General features: G+C 43.4%; 1 protein-coding gene across 1 annotated transcript in view; it reads right to left on the bottom strand.

Moving 5' to 3' along the window:
* Positions 1 to 22,084, bottom strand: part of zfhx3b (zinc finger homeobox 3b) — a 137,343-nt gene extending 115,259 nt beyond the window's left edge. The window contains exon 1 of the mRNA XM_073463780.1: positions 21,975 to 22,084. The gene's annotated coding sequence lies outside the window, so the exon portion shown is untranslated. The remainder of the gene's footprint in view (positions 1 to 21,974) is intronic.
* Positions 22,085 to 22,322: the final 238 nt, after the last annotated feature.

Below are 22,322 nucleotides of genomic sequence, written 5' to 3' on the forward strand. Positions count from 1 at the left end.
TGCAGAGGGCGAAGCTATCTTGCGTGTCTGTCACAGTGCTGACATTGTGTCCTTCTAACCGATCATACAACAGCTAAAATCTATGGGCCTGTGGTGCCTCAGGTGGCTGCAGATTACAGGATGAAAGTAAAAGAGTAGAGAGCAAGGTCCAATATCTACAATAGTGATTCTCAAATAAAAATGTTTGAATTCCATTGATCATCAAGGACCTTGGCAGTACTTTTACACACCCAAACATACGGAAATAAAGAGGATGAATTGAAAGAGAACACAAAAGAGAAAAGTCTTGTGTAGCTGAAATATCAGAAAAAAGATGTGACTGTAAATCTTCCCGACTTCAGCCTTATTCAATCTAAGCAGTCCTCTACCTTTATATTTCCTCCAAGCATTCTTGCTACTGCCATATGGGAGCTGTCGCAGCCCAGGGGAGGAGTCAGCGATGGGGTAGGAGAGGAGGAGTCAGGGCTCGAGCCCCCAACACGGGGGAAAAGTGCTGTCCTGTCTTGTCCTCTCTCCCCTCCACCCCCTTTCATGTCCGATCCACTGCTGATAAATAGCTAGGGGTGCAGCACTCGCTTTCACTTTGTGATATGATGTCAGTAACCTTCATTGATCTGCGGGCGGGCAGGCAGGCCTTATCGCTGCCTCTCCCTTGTGATATACTGTGATCCAGGGCTCTGACTGCTTTTTAATACACTGCACTTTAGGTAACGGTGTCGCAGGCTAACCACCCTGCCTACTAACACCTGAGGCTGTATTTTACGGCAGTGCTGTGATGGCCAGAAAGATTACACAGAAACTAACTCTGGGAGAGCCTGCCAGTAAAATGATAACACTGGCTAAAGCGGGACAGTGGAGTCGTGATATGGGGGGAATTCTGTATTCTCTACCATGCCTGATCAGGCGCTCTGATGCAGCTTCTCCTCCCATAGAGAAGGGAGGCAATCCAGGAGATGAAAATTCAGAGAAGTGTAAAACCTATTTTGGCACAAAGCCCTCATCAGGGTCATCAAACTCATGCACCTCCCTGCCTAAATCTATGAGGGAGCTCTTTTGTCTCCAGTCGGAACCTTTTAATCCCATGGCTGTGTCAGAGGCACTACCTGTGCTGTATTTTTAAGCCTAATCAAGCACCTGTGTCAGAACATAGAGCTTGTGTTGACAGAGCGCAGGGCTCTTAGCAGGTCTGATTTAGTGCTGACAGCCACTTCCTCACACCAGATTTATACATGCACTCACTCTGAGACAACACCTGAGCTGATCACTGAGAGTTGGACCCATATCATGAGCACCCTTAATGCCAAAAAAATGACCGTGACGCTGCCCTCCAAGTTAACTGGGTAGTGAACAGTTGGAAAGTATCAGAGGTTTCAGGCCTGCATGAGGTAGTAGTGGTCCAGTCTCTTCCACGGTGGTACTGAGAATGGCATTTAAGACAAATGCGACCAACATTCACAAAAAGGCAAAGTTCTATGCAAGTATAACTACATAACCTCTAATATACACAGGGGCATACTCCAGCTAACCACCACCCCCATGTACAGGGGTTGAGGAAGTCTGCAGATAAAGGAGACTGGACGACTAGCGGGAGAATTATCCCAACTATTGATTTTAGCTGTTGGGTATTACAGACGGAAACAGCGGGTTTATCAGGCCAGGATCCCTCTGCACTTTCACTAACTAAACGAGTATTTTCCGGGCTTATCAGGCAAAAAGCCTATTACTGATGGTCTCAGCCTCCCCCACAACTAGACAAAGAGAAAAGGTTGGCCACCATTATGTAGCCACTGGATGGGTAAGGTTGCATGGCTTTTTTGGGGACCTCTAACACTTACCCTGCACTTCACAAACCAAAAACGATGTCCATATATCCACCACCATATATAATAGTCCTCAGGGGTGTTGCAAATTTACTTATACTTATGTATATTTACCGTTATCTGCTACTGGACTTATGACCTCCTCAACTGTGTGCTCTCCATCTTCTTCTCTTGCTCTCTCTCTCTCTCTCTCTCTCTCTCTGGGTCAATGTCATTTCTATGGCTTCTGTATGACTATAACCAGAGATAATGGGAAGTGCTATAATCCCTGAGAGGAGCCTAATACCGGCCTTAATCACAAGGAAAAAAATGTATGTTTTAATTACCGACTTAAAGATCCAGACAGATACCTATGAGGTACCTATCCCAGGATCCTCAGTGACTGTGTCTTTCTTATCTGTGAAACCTGAGGAAAGCCCTGTTCTCAGTATGCGTGCTGCCCTGTATTAGCTGGCATGAATTAAAAGGGCTCTCGTTATTTTAAGATGAAATTATACCCAGAGACATTTTGAATGTATACCCATTTCCCAATATTAATAATGAAGAAGAGTAGAGACAGAGAAAATTTCCCTCAGCAATTACTGTGGAAATCCATATACTGATCAATGTGCAATCCCAAGGATTGTCTTAATACATATAAAATATAGACAACACCGCATGTGCGTATGAATGTGCATAAATTTATTGTGGCGTAAAATGACCTCAACAAGATGAGAATATTATTGAAGAAATAAAAGCTGGGTGTAATGATTCACATATTTCATCAGGGGCAGCAATGAAAGTAAGTGATTAAACACACAGTGCGAAAGAGGGAGAGGGAGAGCAAGGGAATATTGACAAGACTGAACAAGACAAACTGCTAAACAGAACAAAATGATAAAGAAATAAAACTACTTCCCACTTGGGTCAGCCGTACTAAAAGTGCATCATGGAACAATAAGACATATTGGATAAATATGTCGACCAGATGCTTTAAACCGTGTTCATCTTAGCCAGTCCTGTTTTAACTAAAGGCTACAAGAAAATCCTTCATCCATTATGTCAACACTAAAAGTCTTCATTGTCTTTTCCACAAGAGGGAAGTGAGCCTAAAAGTGGCTGAGAGTGGCACCAGCAGCGAAACAGGAACAGGACAGAGACTTGGCACCCACGAAGGGGCAGTGCTCATCTGCCCACCGGCCTGCCTTCATGTCTCCAAGTCAGCCCTGTAATTTGCTCGGGGCGGAGATAAATCTTATCTCAGAGACCTGATTAAGTTTTTAATTTACACTCCAATCAATAGCCCAGGTCTATTGGCAATGTGTCTAAAACTCTATTTACCAAAGGATTCCCTGCTATCAATTGATCAAGGACCCGGCAGCCATAAATTATGGGAACATGTGTGTGAGGGAGAGAGAGACGGAGACCGAGAGAAAGGGTGAGAAAGTAGTGTGAGAGTGAGAAAGTGGACGTCCGGGTCGTGTGTGACTGATTTCAGGATAGAAAAGAGATATGAGCTGTATAGTCTGCTTACAGACAGTCACTTGAGACTTGTGTGCGTGATCTGAGAGCAACACAAACACACTTTTTAAGCTCTGCTCCATATGCTTCAACGGTATTTGACTCCACATCTGATAAGCCAACTGTTGGTATTTTATCCATACAGCCAAGTCTACCTACACTGAACCCAATGGCGAGGGATTAAGAGAAGTTGAATGTAAATGAGCTGCAGCACCAATGCAAAATCCCCAGCTCACTTACTCCTGTATGCCTTTCCAAAGATTCACACCCAGAGTGCCCATTCTAAATGTCTGAGACCTCCCACTTCCGGGCTCTTTCTGCATGAGCGCCATTATCTGTTTATAGTGCCTACTTTCCCAACGGAACAGTTAAAAAGGACTCCGCTGGGGTCTGGGTTCCCCACACAGTTCCTACGTGCAGTTCTTATGCCGTGCTCCATGGCATCCTGCCTGGGAAACTGAAGGAAGGCTTGTTCAGGCACCCGTTTACACCACTATGACATCCAGGAAACAGCTATTTTTCTGTTGGCTATTTTCAGCAATTCAGATGTTTGTCTAGGATTAAAGAAGATGGAAGGATTAGCATTGCAACTCTGGGTCATCAGAACTGTAAAGATCCAATTAATTGTAAACCAAGAACGCCTTCACCTGATTTCTGAGCTTGGTTCTATGAGAAAACAAACACAGTGCCATCTTGCTCGAGTGAAAAGGGCACAGACACAGTTCAGACTCCTCTCTGCTGTTCCCATGCAGAGGAAGTGGAGGGGAGGGAAAGGAGGGCAGCGCTATCACCGTGGAGAAAGTGTCGTCATGGCGGTTCTGCTCTGACCCTGCTGACTCGCCAATTCCTTAACATGAGATCATTTTGGACAGCTGACCTCAATATCACTGTGCTCGGAGGACGAAACAGATCCATTGGTGCTTCTTATCCCCCCCACCCCACCCTCCCCGGCTACTAAACATAAGCAGGACACATATTTAACAGCCATACGCAGAGGTCTCCCGTTTAATCCTACACCAGCAATAACAGGAATTAGAGGAATTAAACGGGGAAAAAAACAAGTCAGTTTCCTCCTCTCTCACTATTTCCAGTGGGACATAAATAAATGAGAGGAAATACAAGCTGGGCTTCACAGTATTGGGACAATCTTAAGACACCTCTTACACTCCTGATATTTGACAAAACATTTTTTGTGAAAGGGAAGGAACTATTCTCTCAGCTTCTCAACAGGTCAGCCAAACTTGCACTGCATGTTTTTCACCAAGCCCTTTAAATTACAACATCCAATAATAAGGTAGAAAAATATTGTCGTAACAAATGTTTGGGAGGATGTTATGTTCTACTTTGTCATTAGTGGAGAAGCTGTCTGGTAAAATCAGGCATAAACATGTGTCAGAATTACATGTAATTATAGTTTGAAAAAACTTCCGCATGGGAGTATGAATCACCTCCGCAGCTGGCTGGCGTGGCAGGAGAGACTACAGTACTCTGCTATCCTCACCTTTATAACTGCACTGGGGGAAGGGACCATAACACAGTAGACAGGCGGACTAAAGAAGGTAGCTTGTGCTGTGTCCAAGAGCCCCAAGTTGCTGGTCCTCTTCTGGATTATCTGAAGAGCCACCAACGGATATGTGTAATCAGCCCCATCCCCATGTTTCTCTCTCTCACTCTCTGCCTCTCTGGCTAATGTCTCCGCCTGATTCGATTGAGGCAATTAGGCAGTAATCTATAGAGCTAGGGAGTGATGGAAACATTTCCCACTGTCCTCCTCATGTTTCTCAGAGCTGCTATAATTAGCTAACTTTGCTTCTCATTAAACATCAGAGCAGTATTTACATACCCAGATCCAATTTGGCTCTGTAGAGCCCATTCCTTTTAAACTGTCTTGAAACCCTGAAACACGTCTGTAAACAAAGGGATGGGGGAGCTGTAATCTGCAGTGGTTTCAATCAAACATTTATATCTTATATTGGTAAGACAGAATGTATCCAGAATGTACAGATTAAAAACAATGTCAGAGTCTGTGTACATAACACAGCCGATGATCATTCCAGAGCAGTGTGTTGCTAAAGTTGTAAATGAAGTCTGGAAAGGCCTGTGCTGGCATGAAGTTTGATCTGAAAAAAATGGAGGACATCCTTCCATCCCTGGTTTCAATGAGCCGTCATGGGAACAGGAATGGTAGGCCCACATATATTCCCCGATGGCTCATATTCAGTTTAAATCGCTTTTGCAGGAGACAAGCAAAATCGTTATCACACAGAACCGTGGAGAACACTAAACTAAAATGCAGATGGGAAGTCTCGACCATCTCTTTTGAAAGATCCAAGTTTGACATTCTGCAGTTCTGATCTGACAGAAAAGTAGAAGCAAACAAAAAGTATGTGCTAATTTTTTTGCCTCATCTGTTGAACTGCAGGTGTTAAAAGTGTGGCCAAGTTTCTGCAAATTGTTCCTCTCCATATAGTAATTGCAAAAGTTTTTCTACCACTGGCCTTATTCATTCAATTTAGAATGGTTATTACTGGCATTAAAGCAATTTTTATATTTTTTAAGAAGTTCTGTTAAGCAATTCATGTTCATGTGCACATTCAGTGAAGGCTGAGAGAAAAGACATTAATTCTATTTTTTGCGACTATAATTTCCACCTTTTGCTCTAGAATAAGTTCTAACCGGCAGATAATGTTCTCGCTGTTACATTAGGCCATACAAAGCAAGACAGGTGCAAAGGTCTGTAAAAATACACAAAAGGAAAGTTTGATTTTACACAGCTATGGTTTTAAACTAGCATTTATATTTCCAAATGCAGATTTTTAAATTAATTTAACCTTAAACAGCCACTTTAACCAGTAATAAAACAGCAACTTCACACTTCAAAAGCTTCATTCATGCTGAATTGCCCAACAATTTGTTCCAGCGCACTACAAACAGCCTGTTGAGCTGAACAACAGAGGTCAGAGGAAGAGACCGAGGATCCTAAAAGAGTGGATCTCTCTCTAAAGCTACACGGGCCTGTAGCAGCTCTGGACACCGCCGAGAGTCGTGCTGCAATTGAAAACTTCTCTGTTGATATGCAAAGCAGCATGGATCACTTTATGTCCCCATGGTTACTACTGCCCCTGCTTTACAAAAATGTAATGATTAATCATGGTTTTGGACAAAATCATTGTTCCAACATTAACAGAGTGTGTGTGTGTGTGTGTGTGTGTGTGTGTGTATTTTCTGGAGCCAGACATGGACACATGGTCACTGAATGTGGATTCCTAGTGGTGGTCACAGACATTGCAGCAAAGCTGACTCCCTGTTTGTATAGCTCTTCATTTCTCTGACTAGTTGTGCTGAATGTCTGTAATGCACTGGAAACTTTGAGGCAGCAAACAAACTCAATTAGCTGACACTTAACATAAAATAAAATAAAATTAAGTGGAACACTGCTACCATTAACACTTCAATATGTTCACAGACAGGCTGCTCTTTCGTCCCTGGCATCAACAAATTATGTCTGAGACACTTGGAAAAAGACACCTTGCCATTAGTGAATGTGTATCAAAACCAACAGGTAATGACTTGATGTATACTGTTCAATGCAAATATAAAATGTTAGTGTTCTTCATCTAAAAGCTCCTTATGATGGTGTGAAACTACAATGTGCATGTGCTGTACTGTATATACTTTCTTTAGTGGAATCCAGCAAAAACAGATTACATGGGTTGGATTCTGACAGGTTTTACAATCCTAAAGATTTAACAGCTTAATGTAAGGGTGTGAATGAAGCACATAGAAATAAAGTCTACGCCTTCTGTCTGCTTGTCTATGGTGTAGCTTGGATACATGTGCAGGAGTACAGGCAGGACTGAGGAGAAGGGTAATTCAATCAGCAGCACTCCAGCCTGACACAGATTCCCTTCGACAGTTGTGCCTTACCGGTAATTCATCTTTCTGAAAACAGACAATATCCCAACAATAATTTCTTTCAACTCCAATGCAGGCAGGGGTGGGGTGGGTGAAAATGCATTAACAGGTTTTCATTGGCTAACATCGCCATTCCTTCAGATCTCATCCTATCAAGAGTAAGTTTCATTTTCCTGATGTCCCTGAGAAAGCAAAAGCTACTCATGTAGAAAAATGTGACACAGATGATTCCTACAATTATGCCTTAACTCACAAGTGACCATACATTTACACAGACTATACGAAAACACAAATGCACACTGACTAGTAGTGGAATGCATAAGTAAACAGTGTGAGGGGTAGAGCTGTGTGTAGGGGTCCAGATGGGCAGGCAGGGAGGCCTGTCCTGGGAAAGGGCTGTCCCAAGCGCGTGCACGCACGCACGCACGCACGCGCACACACACACACACACACACACACACACACACACACACACACACACACCTCCTCAGTACCCCTGTATGCAGAACTGCAACTCGGCCTGGCCTGAGCAGCAGAGGGTTAACTGCACTGCCCAGTCACAGGCGTGAAGTGAAACAATGAAATAATGGCAGCGAGTGAACGCTCAAAGGCAGGGGGCAGGGTGGGTGTGGGCAGGCGGGGGCTCGCCATAGGCTCCTGCAGATGTTGCCGGGCTTCAGCGGGTCACACAATCACACGTATTAGCATTCCTGATAGAGGGAGCCGGGATTAGGGAGCTGAATGCCTTTCTCGACTCTGTCAGAGTTTGAACACGCCGGTGAAGCAGAGCAGAGGGAGAGAAATCCCAGACATGTGGCGAGGAAAGGTAGAGACAAGAGTGAAGGAGAAGAAAAGCACCCTCAGACAGTGCTGAGGAAGGCCTAGCTCACAGAGAGAGCAGGTACCATGTTGAGGGCAAATTCAGAGGAAGATTGACAGACAAATGGTGCCAAATTGACTAAAACAGCTAATGAAGAAGTTTAACAAACAGGCAATAAAGAGAAATCAAGCATGTGATAATTTAATGGTTTTGTGAGGTTGGCAGAGGGAGTGTATACGTGAAACGAAGATTGCCATTTGTGGCTGAATGAGTGAATGAGCATAGACAAACGGCTTTCTTTCTTCTTTGTATGTCTGGGTGAGCGAGGGAGAGTGAGAGAGAGCGCAGAAACAAAAGCTTTTCTGAGTGTATGTGTGCTGTCCTGTCCCTATTTTTTCCCAGGACAGAGGTCTGGAGAGGCCTCATATTTCTGGCTGCTGTCAGGCTGGGGTGAGAGGCAGAGACAGCAAGGGGCAGCTGTTTTCTACGAGGTACCCTGGCTCCCTCACACACGGCCTTTGATCCAGAATGGGCTTCCTCGGCCAGCCAAGTCTCCCCCTCTGCGCATGTATGTATGAGTGTGTGTCAGGCTACGGGTATGTCAGAGGGAGAGCACATGGAAGTGGGGGTCTAATTGGCGTAGTAAGGGGCACAAGTGGTGGCAAAGCATGGAACAAACGGTGAAACCTAAGTGGTAAAATGAAGTGAGAAGCAGTGCTAAACCAGGGCTTTTGCTCTCTTCCTCTTTCTTTGTTTTAGCACAAGGCAAATAATTTCACAGGAATGCAGCAGGGCCAGTTGGATATGGCCGCTGCATTCAGCAGAGATTTCAGAATATAGAGGGGACAAGTCGATAACGAGACGTACTAACCAAGACACATGTTAGAGCTCATCGATTAGTTGAGTATTAATTAATAGCTAACTATTGTGATCATTGATAAGTCAGTTTGAGTAGTTTTTTTCAAACAAAAAAGTCTAAATCATCTGAAATCAAGCTTCTTTAATGTGAATATTTGCTTCATCTTGGCTTAGGAAACACAGATTGACATTTTATAGGTCAAACAACTAATCGATTAATTGAAAAAATAAGCAACAGATTAACTGACAATGAAAATAAACGGTAGTCGCAGTCCCACACATGTTGTGCACCACTAAAACACTTCTACAAATGTGGCTTTCATGTATTATAACACTGGGTAAAGCTGCACTTAATTTTTGATGGAATAAAAGCAGAATTAAACCAAGAGGCAAAAAACAGTATAAACGTTAAAACTAATCAAGGTGCGCATGCTTTCAATCTGGACATTTAAACAGGAGAAATTCAGCCTGTCGCTGCAGAAACCACTTGATCACACAACCAGATGATGCCATGCGGTCATACGCACCACATAAAACATTTTTACTAATTTATTAGAGTTTTCTCACTTGCAATACTCTTCTCTAAACACTCTACACACCAAGCAACAACAGGGAGGGGGAAAGAAACGGTTCGATTCGTATTTTAGACTCTAGTTCTATGATAATAAAAACAGGGCTACCTAAGCATGTGGGCTTCACTGCACTACAGTTACTAGGATCCTATACAGTTGAAAAACGTCAATTGCATCCTCCTGCTGTCATTGTGCTTGGATCCCTGACAACAAAGAACTAAAAAAAAAATAGCCCTAACCACATTAAAACCATCATATTTGACGGTTAAGCGAGGTGTACCTTTGTCCCCAGCCAATGACTATCAGTGACTCTACAAGTTAATATTTGCTTCTGCCTGCTCATAAATTTGCATTGCATTAGAACCTGACCTAAATGCATTTTTATCACCCAAAGTAATTAGCTGAGCATTAGTTGTAGGAGAGAGAGAGGGTGGGAGAGAGAGGGAGTACTATGAGGCTGAATCCTTCCTGAATGGGTGGGGGCTACACAAAAGCTACAGGAGGGATGGCAACAGAGCTAAAACAGAGCTGGGCCACCAGATGAAAGAGGAAGTAAACAGGGCCAGAGTGCTGCCTCTTTAATCTACTACATTAACTCCAGCACCACAAGGGGAGGAGCCAGCATGCAGGCAAACGGCAGAGCCACACAAAAGGGGAGTGTCAATGAGGGGGTAATAAGGAAAGACAATGAGTAAACAAGCAGGGGAAGTCCAGGCCTGGCGTGCTAGAAAACTCCCTGCTTCTCACTGCCTGGCACACACAAAGGCCCTGCTGTAATTAGCCACCCCAATAGGTTGTTTAGCATTTGCATATAAATGCCCTCGGAGGCAAACGCTAAACACGCTGACACAAGCCATGCCCAAAACAGACGTTCGCCACACCTCTACCCCTCCAGGAGGTCTCAGGGGTCCACTTATGCCGGGGTACCCCCCCTACCCCACCCCTCCCTTCGCCTTGTGCTTGTACCCACTACAGGCAAGCTGGCATCCATTACACAAAATGCGGACAGCAGCACATCATAGTGAGGGTACTCGGTTCTTGTTTCTGGAGAGATTGTGAAACAGTGTAGCCAGGCTTCCTGTTGAAGGCCCGCACAGCCATCTGTCATGTGGAAGTACATTTTGCCCCTGACCACAGGACTGCACTCAACAATACAGAGGGTGCAGGTGTCAGTCTGCTGTTTGAGTTATATAGAAATTCTATGTGGAAGACAGGAAAGAACTCATGGAGATATATACGATCACATCTGCACAGAGCTATCCCGAGGAAGTGAGGGGTCCACAGAGTGTGAGAAACGAGAGTTCTGTCTTGATCAGGGTCAAAACATACAGGGTTGTTTAATGTACCCTGTCTGGCAGAAAAAAGAGAACTGTTGTGGTTGTAGCAGGGAAGAACAAGCTGGTAGATTAGAGATAGAGGCAGACAACATTTACACAGGTTTAACATCATTCAATAGCTAGCATGCTGCAAGTTTTATTTTCTATAGTTTCAAAATTAAGCTTTGCAAAAATGTTTTTAATGGAGCCTGTGCCTCAGTTCTACACTTCCCCTTCTGTCTACTGTTGTTTTGACAATGGCGATTCATGAAAGAAAAAAAAAAAAAAAAAAACTATAGAAAGGAAGGAAGTGATGAGACTGGTGTCTGTGCCCTCATTCCCCCCCTCCCCCCGTCCTGACCATCGCCTCGCTCTTCTCTCTCCTTCCTCAAAACCCATATTCTCTCCAGTGTAAACAAAGGCTGTGTCATCTACACACTTGTCCCGCTCCTGGTGCTGCTAGGAGGGAAAGAGTATATCCACAGAGCTCCTGCACCATACACAGGCTACTTCCTGTGCTAATCCTCAGCCTAGAGTGCAGTTTTACCAGTCTACTCTGCTTGCAAGAGTTTTCTGTGCTTTGCTCATGGCACAGGAAGACCATTGAACAAAAAGCTCTCCGCTAGCATTAATAACTTGGTTCTCACCTGCCATGTGGCCTCTTGTTCCCCATCAGGGCATGATCCAACATGAGGAAACACCTGGCTCCAACAAAAAGCAGGCAATAAGGGGAGCCTATTTTACAGCCATCCTCCTCCTGATACAGATACGCACCTTGTCTGAGTTGCAGGGACAACACCGTATCTACAGAGGAGATGCTGCCCAAATTAAACCTAATCTATGAGGCAATTTATTTTATTTCCTTCAAATGTACATGCTTCAGAATGGCGGGAGAAAAAGCGCTTCGAGGGAGGGTGAAAGAGTAGCAGAAGAGAGGAAAAGCAGAGCATTTGTTGTCAAAGAATTGGCACTTGGCATGTCAGGAGGAGAAAAAACTGTTGTAACAGTCAGTATCCGTTTTGAGCCTAGCTCTTACCTCAGGCTGACTTCCTATATGTGGTCAGGGTGTGTTTTGTTTTACTGCTTCACACAACAATGCTCGCTTGCTATTTGTTACCACCTGAGTAAAAACAGAAAAGTCAAATGCTCTGCGCTGCAAGAAAAGGAGAAGAAAATGTCACCTTTGATTAAAGCTAGACTGAAGTGGGACAGACTTGCAGAAGCACAGCAGATGATCAGAAGCGATGTTTTCAACTCATAATGCTTTCCTCTGTTTGTACTGGGGCCTCTGATTTCACCAATAGCTAGCCAGGGCCCCTATCTTCATTCATTAAACAGTAGGGAAAATGAATGCCATGGTGACCAGACGAGGCAAATGACGTCACAAAGCCGAGGTCACCAGTCTGTCACGGCCGTCTAGCCCTGTGTCATCCCCATGGGACCTGCCCCACCCCCTCCAGCCTATACCAAATCTCTGCTCTGTGGCACTGAACGTCAGAATGAAAGCCAAACACTCGGCGTCAAATATGTAAACGCCACAGCGCTGTCTCTGTCACGAGACATCAGCCACTGGACGCAAAACAGCGGTTAGAGTAGAGCCTGCCAGAGAGGTGGGAGCACGACTGTTGTTAAACTGGATAAATATACATTTCTAGTCATTGTGTGTGTGTGTTAGGTAGAAAAGAGTACGTCTCCTCCTCCTCCTCAGGCTAAACACACATACACACACTGTATATCACTAGATTTCGGTGTTGCTGTGTGGGAGTCTGCTTCTCTCTAATCAATTTATTATGAGGCACCGGGGTCCTTATGTTTGTTCATTTAACACAGGGAAAATGAGAAAGAGCATTTGTTTTAGGTACAGTGAGACCCGGAGAGGAAACCACACGTGTCTTCAGTTGGAGGCGGAGGAGCAGGGGGAGAGGAGAGGGGTGAGGCAAAGGCACACAAGACAGAGACACCCTTCAGAATAACACAGAGGTGTAATATTGTGGCTTTGAGGAAATGTTTGTTTAATTGCAGTTTGGTGGAACATTTAATGCAGTCTCTGTATGACACCTGGCATAAATGGTTTACACTCGGGACAGTGCCAATTATAATTCCAGCCAATCAGAAATCTTTCATAAATCCACTGACATGCTCACCGCCACAGCTAGATGCTTATTTGACGAGATGAAATGGGATGGCGACAGACGCACATGCAGTATATCTTCTTTTTAATTACAATGTCTGCAGAGGTGGGACTGTGCTATAAACAATCATCTGTGCAATCAAACACAATACCACCCGGCACTATGCATTATAATAATGCATTCTCAAACTAGAAAAATAAAATTATCATGCACAGTACTTGTACTATTATTACTAGTAATACAACTGAAAAAAATGAAAAATAATATGACAGTGTATAGCAAAATAGCTGAGGTATCTATCGCTGTATCGTTCATTCAGCAGCTATTACAGTGGCACTTTTGTCTATCAGGTGGTGATAGTGGTCAGATCGGCCTAGATATTTAGTGATATCCACAGAGGTGCAAAGACATGCCCTATAAGTATATATATATATATATATATATATATATATATATGTATATATATATATATATATATGTATATATATATATAAATAAACAGAATATGATTACCATGCTGCTGAATGTAAAGCTCTAATTAATACTTGAATCCCTCTCATAGATCAGTGAAAATATAAAATGTGTGTTTTTTTTAATGTGCTTTCTCAGCCACTTCTAACACTCTGTAGATGCTAATAGGCCCTTAAAGGGGCACTATGTAGTTTTGGCAAAGAAATTCAAACTCAGAATTGTAATATTTACAATACTAATGAGACAATAATACAAACTCAGAAATATTTATTTTTTCCATAACTGAATAAACAAGCTGTTCTCAGAGGAAAATTAGGTCCAGAGAACACTGTTTGAAGCTAGAAAGGTGGCAGGGTCTGCCACATATAAACAAAGTAAAACAATATGAAATTGTGTTGTCCTTTAAGGTCAGTTTGTTTATTCTGTTTATTCAGTCATGAAAACGAAGAGGGTTTATTTATTTAGTTTGTTTAGGCATAAAAAAAAATTAGTCAATGAAGACATTTCTCTTCTAATTAAAATTTCATCCACAAAACTACATAGTGCACCTCTAACCATTCTAATATTATTATAATCTGATCATCTGTAAATAAACTAAAAAAACTCCTTAGGAGTTTAGTATGTGATTTGCATGTATTTTCCACAAAAAAAAAGAATAAGATGTTAGCTCACATCTCACATAGTAAATAATAAAAAGGCTAGTAATGCTAGGGTAAAGAAAGTGATCGTAAGAAAACAACCATGCACAGTATGTGTGTGCACACATAGCACACTGCACACAGAGACATGCCCATGTGTCAGGAGAAAAAAGGAAAATACAGCGGCAGAAGCTGGAAGAGAGCTGACATCAGAGGACTACGGAGGCTACAGCACTTAGAGGCCATTTTATTGCTTTGCTGTGGTCAAGTGAGGTGCACCGAGCTCAATTCCACCACAACAATGGCAAAGAGGGCCGCAGAGACAAAAGAGGGCTATCCCTGCTTCTTAACCCCTTCAGTACTGGCAGATCAGTCGCCTGGGGCACTGAGCGAACAACACCAGGCCACCTCAGGAGCAGCGAGGGGGGATAACAAATAGCCAGTCGCAACTTACTGTATGACAACAACACACACACAGTAAAAACGATACATGCAGACAAACCACATAAGAATCTATCAATGGGCAGATGAAGTCGGCTGCTTTTCCTGATCAGAAAGAAGCAGTCGATAGCTTCACCTTAGCCCTGTCGCGCACTGAAATACACTGCAGCCTGCTCTCTATGTCTTTCCATCCCTGCCCCTCCCTCTCCTTCTCTCAATCTCTCCTCCACTGGGAACACGGACAGGCTACTACACATTTGCAAGTGAATTACACTTTTTGTTGAGATTTTTTTTTTCTGTGTGTGTGTGTGAATTGTAAAAATGGGGAAAGAGGGTGTGAGAGGGAAAGGGTGCTCCTGCCACCGCTCCTTTCTTTTCTTCTCTCTATAGTCCTGAGGAGGATAAGCTGTGAGGTACACAGAGAGGAAGTGCCATAGACCTGCTGGGGTCCAGCACATCCTAGCAGTGCATTCCTGCAGCCCAACTATCAGACACACATACAGACAGAAACAGACTCTCTCAGCCACACATGACTATTGTTTGTCACCGTCACAGAGTGCTGTGGATGCAGGGCACATGCAGAAAGGAAATTAAAATCAGTATGACCTAAATATGAAACAACAACTCCGCTTTAACCAAGATTTAAAAACCCACGTGATTGTATAAAGCAAAAAATTAAATTAACTCTCAAACACTTTCTACCTGTCAATCTGTCTGCCCCATTGTTTATACTAAACATGTTTTGAGCAGAGGAGACTGAGTGGCATGGAGAAAAGGTGTTATGGAGTCTATAGTGGGTTAATGTTGATATCACTTTCACAGAACTCTTTATCTGGCCTGTAAAACCAGCCCCAGCCCACTGACCGACAGAAAAGCTGAGAAGCTGATAGCTTGATTACACAAACACACACAATGTGTTCGGTACTAACACAAGCCGTGTTGTTGCATCATCGGGGGACCTGGCTGAAAATTAGTGACAAGGAAAAATTGCATGCTGACGGTCTGAAACACAGATCACCTGACTGTACCAAAACATATTATCTTAATACTCTTTTATAAAAAATGTAATTTCTTTATATGAGTAAAAAGGTTTCTTATTGTTTACATTTCACCACTGTGTCAATTAGTGAATACACAATGTTTTTCAAATTTGAATAATAAAAAATTACATTTTATGTAAAAAATATTTAAGACAATAAATAATCAGGACTATGAAGGCAGGAGCTATTCAACTGATGCACTGTCAATATTTTAAACCTGTCACTCTGACACACACATGCATACACACACACACACACCCACTCGCACTTACATTTCAGTTACACAATGCAGATTTCACAGACACAGATAAACAATGCGAGGGCAGTTATCACTCCACGGAGCACAGTAACATAGAGGAAGAGGAAGAGGATGACAAAGAAATAGGGGAGGATAAAAAGACGGCGTGTGTGTCGTCAGAGTCACAGGCCAGAGGGGCCCATGTATTGTTCCAGGGCTCAGTGTGGGGAGAGAAAGGCGACCTGGGCCGCCTCTGTCTAAGCGTCCTCCATGTTTTATGCATTCTGTCCTTTGTGATGATAAGCGCCAGTGCGGAGGGTGGAATGCTGGCCTCCAGGGTCCAAGAGAGGGGTGGGCTTATGGGGGGGGGGAGCTGGGGTGCAGCTCAGTTCAATTTTTGCAGCCCTTGGAGTGGTCCCTGTCATCCCTGCCTCGCCCGCATGTAGGCATATGTAGCCTATACACACACGAAACCGCTGTTCCTCCCATCCCTGAACACTAGAGCTAGCTGCTGCTGCAGCCCCGAATAGGATATATACACAGTTAGTCGTAGCAGCTGTGCTTCTCTCACACTCACACTCACACACACACACACACACACTCAGCTTTAACGATACTGCCAGCCCTGGACAGACATGCATCACACAGGTCCTCGACTCAGTCGATACAGCAACGGAGAAATACAACAGTCTTTATCACTGTTACAACGCTGCTCTCTAACAAACGGCCTTGTTTGCTACAAAACTGATATTGTACATTTATTACAGAAGCAATATTGAAATTCTAGTCAAGGACGCAGATCCACACACACATTCTGAACCCCCCTTCCACGACTGCAACAGCATTCACTTATTGTTAGAAATGGAAAACAAATTTGTTTCACATATTACTGTGCTCCATTCTATGACAGCTTGTGAATTCCCCTCACTGAGGGAGAGAAAGTCAAAATAGAACCCATGCTTTGCTTTTAAACATATTACTGAATGGAAAATATTTTTTTTCTGTCCTCGTATCTCTATTCTCTGTATGACTGCTCGATAACCAGAGCAATGTCGCGTTATCACAACACAGGGCTGCTGTGATTCGTCTGAATTTGAATGGTGGCTAAGATTTTCTGAAACCGTTCAAAATTAATAAAAACAATGACTATTAAAACAAAAGTGTATCATCATGACAAGGCCTCGATGTGGCACAATCAAAAGAAATTAGATTTCCATAATGCCAGCATGCTCACAAAACTGAATACGGCTGCGCACACACACACACATGCAGAGACACATGCGCATCTTCTCTGTCATAAATCTAGTCTACCACAATGATTTAACCAAGATTGTTAACACGATAACATATTGTGAAAGAGCAAACCACAAAAATCCCCGCCAACTTCGCTTCAAAAAGATAAAAGGGCGACATTGAAGAAGAAGAAAAGCTCAGAAGAAGACAGGGAGGGGAATTTTAGAGAAAAGAGGTGCTTTCTGTGGATAAAGAGGAATCCTTTTGGACACTCAGGGCTGCTGGGATTACGGATCAGGTACAGCATTCATGCACACCACAAGCATCCACACACACACCTGAGCATGACAGCCATCTCTTCCACTCTCCCTTCCTACTTTCTCGCTCAGCCCCTGTGCTGAGCCGAGATCCCGCCCCCCCGCCTGCTCCTCTATAATAGCGTGACGATTGCACTGGCCTCGGCTGCAGGACAACTGGAAGAACTGGTCCTCGCTGCACGACCTTGCATATTCAAAACCACACGTCAGATCCAGAGCCATCATCTGTGCCGACTGCCCTCATCTACACATGTCCATACAGCTAATGGCTCAGACAGACACTACACATTCTTCTCTGATTTCAGTGAGGACGCATCCACACAAAGGCAGACCTATTCACATTTATAATGCTCATCCTCTCACAGAGCAAAACGTATACAATAAACAGGAATTAATTTAAACTGACTGATTTGATTTGACTTTATTTAAATACAAAAGAAATAATAAAAATTATATTTTTATTATTTCCATCCACACAAAATCTTTCTATAATTTGCTTATCAGAGCAAAATTAGGTAGATTTTTGTGGTCTCTGTGCATAGATTAAAGTGTGTTAAATCTCCCGTGTATGGCCTTAGTCTACTGATAACCCAAAGGGGGCTCTCTCCGACCGAGGACATGGCAGTGAGCTTCCCCACAGTGCCGATGCCCGAGCACAGAAAGGTGGGAGTAAAGAAGGGAGATATGCAGAGACACATTGAGAATGAGATGGAGAGAGAAAGAGGGAGAGAGAGAGAGAGAGAGAGAGAGAGAGAGAGAGAGGCACAGTGAGAGGAGGAGAAGGGGTTATGACAGCCAGAGGCGCTGTCTCCCATTCCTCTGTGTTACCCCCCAAACCATGAAACGAGCCTATCCATGACGACTGCTACTCCCTTTATCTCATTTCCCCAACTGGAAGTGCTATTCCTGTCCATACAGTCAAATGACGTCTGAATATACCTGTCATCGAATATGGTAATAGAGGGGGGGCCAAGTGCAAACAGCGGACGACCGTTTTGTTGCTGTGCAGGATCAGTAGCAGTGGCACATCTCCACAGTAGAAACTGTCATCACATCACAGCGTTATAACACCAAATATTTTCCACATAATGTGCACAACGATCACAGCAGCAGCAACACACAGGTAGCAGTTCTACCATCTGCACTTGCAGATGATTAATCATACAACTAGAATCATGTTCGAAACACTAAATGCACCACACTAGCGTCACAAATAAACACAACTGTATTTTGTTATCATTTTGATCCTATCAAAGAATTTAGTTATACGACTGACACATTAAAATAACATGATTACAATTTCGTCTATTTTCATTAACATGACTGTAATGGTTTTAAACAGCTGCCTGGTGTCACAGAGATATAAAAAGCAATTGCAAATAAATTAAAACAAATTCTGATTAAATTAATTACAATAATCAGATGAGGGAAATGTTTGCATGAGTGTATTTGTCATTTATTCTGAGCAGCGTGATATACTACTTTCCGGTTTTTCTTCAGCTATTGTAAATAACCTTACTGTGCCTAAATGTTTTTATTCATATAAACATTAAATGTTGCTTATAAAAAAATGTTAAAATAAAGTTTGGTGTTGTTCGACGTATGAACAAGAAAAGGAAGGAATAACTCTGACCACAAGCAATGAGTTCAAAATGAAATTGTCTTATTTTCAATTATTTTTCAAAAAATGCTGTCTGTGTTGAAACCATCACTCTGGTGGCACTTTAACAGCCCACAGGTCTCATGAACGCAATACTTCCAATATCACACTCGGGGATGAGCATGAGATAATATAGTTACAGCAAACACAACATCTGACAAACACATATTTGAAATAGAATATGTTCGAAATGAAGCCAATGCCATGCCCATACCTTCAGCAGGAACGGTTATAATTAAACATAAATATGACAATGAGACAAGACAGGAAAATCAGACAGGTGAGATGACAGTAAACATTTCTGCTGTCTTTGTTTTGTAACAGAAGACGGAGAGGGAAAGAGGAGGAGGAGGAGGAGGAGGAGGAAGAAGAGAGGAGTGTTACTGACTGTCAGACAGGGGAGGATGGGAGATCACTCGAGTTTTGGCACAGCAGCCTACCTGCCTTATAACACCTTTGAGTTTCTAATCAATGGAATCTAATCGCACACAATTTACTGTTGCAGACACACACAAAATACAAAGGTGGAGAAGTATATAACAATACAAAAAAAACAGAGGAAGAAACTAAATATGAATATTATGACTGATTTTAAATAATCAGCAAGAATGTCAGCTCCCTCTCTATCTCCCAGTGCTAAGCTCTTCCCGTCTGCCCCTCTCCAGTCTGAAAGGTAGGGATCTGTTTATCTGACCTCTTCCCCTGATTCCTCCTCTGTGGCCCATGGCTATCTGACCCCTCCACCCGACCCCCTCAGCACTCCTTCCCCCTCATCCCCCTTTTTTTTCTCCTTTTTTTTTTTTTTGTTGTTGTTGCCTTTCTCTCACTGCCTGACAGCCTTATGGTTTGTTTTATTAAACCTGTAACCAGTCTATTTTTGTTTCTCCCACCCTAAACTAAAGCCAAAGTCTTAATCCTGCAGATGCTGACAACCACAAGTGCTTTGTGTTGCTCCCAAAACATGCCAACAACCACCATCACCCTCTTTCTCTCCCAGCCAGACCCACTCTCTCCCCATCACTATCCCTCGGCTGTTTGCGCGGGGGGTTTCCTCTCCTTCTTTTTTTATCTCTGCACTCACTCCATGACCCCTGTTCCCCCTGTTTCTTGCTGTCTGACCTACCCCTCCACCCACACACACACCCACACACACACACACACACACACACACACACACACACAGCTTCTCACCCCCCTTTCTGTCTCCCCCCCCAACGGTACACATATCCTATCCTTGCCTCTGCTCGCTCGCAAAACCTCTTTTTTCCCCCCTCTTTCTTTTTCTCGCGTCTATGTCGCGAAAAATAGCCCAGACTGCTTTATAATTCTCGCAGCTTTTTCCTCACTACACACAGATGCACCCCTTTCCGAAAAGTAGTCGCTATTTTTCATCATATTTATGGAGATTCTCGGCTTCCAATTACACCTACACGTCAAGATAACATTTTCCCCCCCGATCAGGTCCATTTTTTAAATATTTTTTTCGGCGACATTGCTCACAATGTAGTTACATGCAGTAATAATTCACCTGTGTTTTTTTTTTGTTTTTGTTTTTTGGAAAAGGCCCATTCCGTTTGAAAAAGGCTGTCTCTTTTGCGAGAAGCGTTTGTGTTTTCCTCCGAGAGTGCAGCTTTATTCTATTTTGGGTGTGTGGAAGGATATCTTGCAGTGTTAACTTTTAAGAAATCCAACAAATGTTAACTGGCTAAGCGGCTACTAAATGCATGCAGTGACCTATAGGTTTAGCCTGGACCGTACTTTAAGTTTCCGGCAGTAACTTTGGAATGATTATGTCTGCTTAAGGTCAGACTAATAGGGCAATGTTTTGTTTTCATTCCGGTCAGCGTTTCTCGGGGAAAGAAAGAAAAAAAAAAGGTTCTCTTGAAAGTCAGATACGGTAGCCAAGTAGTTGGAGGCAGCAGCTCCAGCCTGCCCATGTCTCCCCTGAACCACATGTCTGCTCTGCGAGACGCCGCTCAGACTCTCAGGCTGTCCGCGTACAAGGTCCTGCTGATCCGCTCATGTCATGAAGGAGACCCGGGGCTTCGTTTTTCCTCAACACACCACATTCACATAACACACACACACACACGCTCGCAAACACGAACCCCCTTCGCGCGCGCACGCACACGTACACACACATGTCGATCGATTTGCATGTGACTTCGTCGGGGAACGAAGCGAGAATCGACTCAAAAACAACGCTTCAAAAGAGGCAAAGAGCCATGAAAAATAAAAAAAAAAGGGAAGATGGACAAAGTAGGGGGGAAAGAGGAAAAGTGTTAGGCTAGCTGTGGAGGAACTAAGACAGGGCGGAGGGATTGCACATTTTCAAAAGAGAGACGTGTCGGAGAAGAACAAAAAATGTGTTTATCCAGAAGAGGATTTTGTAAAGCATACGACGGTGCCGAAAACCCCCCCTGGATGTGGTGGCAAGTGTCAAATCTGTCAAAATTAGAAAAAGCGAGAGATGTTCCCAGTCGCCGGACGCACACGGACCCACAGGCTGGACTTGGAGCTCCTTTTCTGGGCTGCGCTCGTGTGGAGCTGCCGCTGCCCTCCGTCCGCTCCACACAGCCCCCCTCTTTCTTTACTGCATCTGTGCCTCAAAACACGTTTCTCGACACCCATAAGCCCTCTATAGCTTTGCCCGATCCCACCGAAATGCACATATTTGTCCTAAAACCGTGTTTTTCTACGGTCAACTGCTTGGAGAGGATCGCTGTCTTGCCCATTTCTTATCTTCCATTCATGAGGAGGAGAGGACGATCGCTGATGTAAACACAGGTAACGATACAAATAAAATCGAGAATAAAAGCAAACTACTTGCATGAAATGAACTTGTGATCGCCAGTCTTTTCTCACAATGTGAGAATAGCCAGCTCCGCTAACACGTAAACTACGAACAGATAGGAAAAGAGATTCAGATAAGTCTACAGCGAAAAGAATAGGATCGTGGACACACAGAGAGGAAAAAGAGACAAACGCAAAGTTGAAACTTACAATTTCTCGCTGCCGCTTTGTGATCCTCGCTTTTTAATCCAGTATTGAGATGATTTAGCTAAAGATCCCATCAAGGCAGTCCCCTTTTGGTCAGTTTGCGCTTAGGGTGGCAAAAGAAAGATCATTGTTGTTGCGGAGTGTAAAAAAACGAAGTAGGTACTATTAGTTGTTAAAGGCAATATAAAAATAATTTGGATGCAAAGCAGGCGATGAGTCTTGTGTTAGAGGGAGCGAGGAAGAGGTGAAAGTGAGATCTGATGATTGAAAAGAAAAAACTCTTTGGATCTTTATTCCTGCTAATTAGTTTCCTGCAAAAAATGGCTGTGATTAATTCAGTGCGCATGTGCT

This window comes from Pagrus major, chromosome 4, assembly GCF_040436345.1.
Source record: "Pagrus major chromosome 4, Pma_NU_1.0".
NCBI classification, from domain to species: domain Eukaryota; kingdom Metazoa; phylum Chordata; class Actinopteri; order Spariformes; family Sparidae; genus Pagrus; species Pagrus major.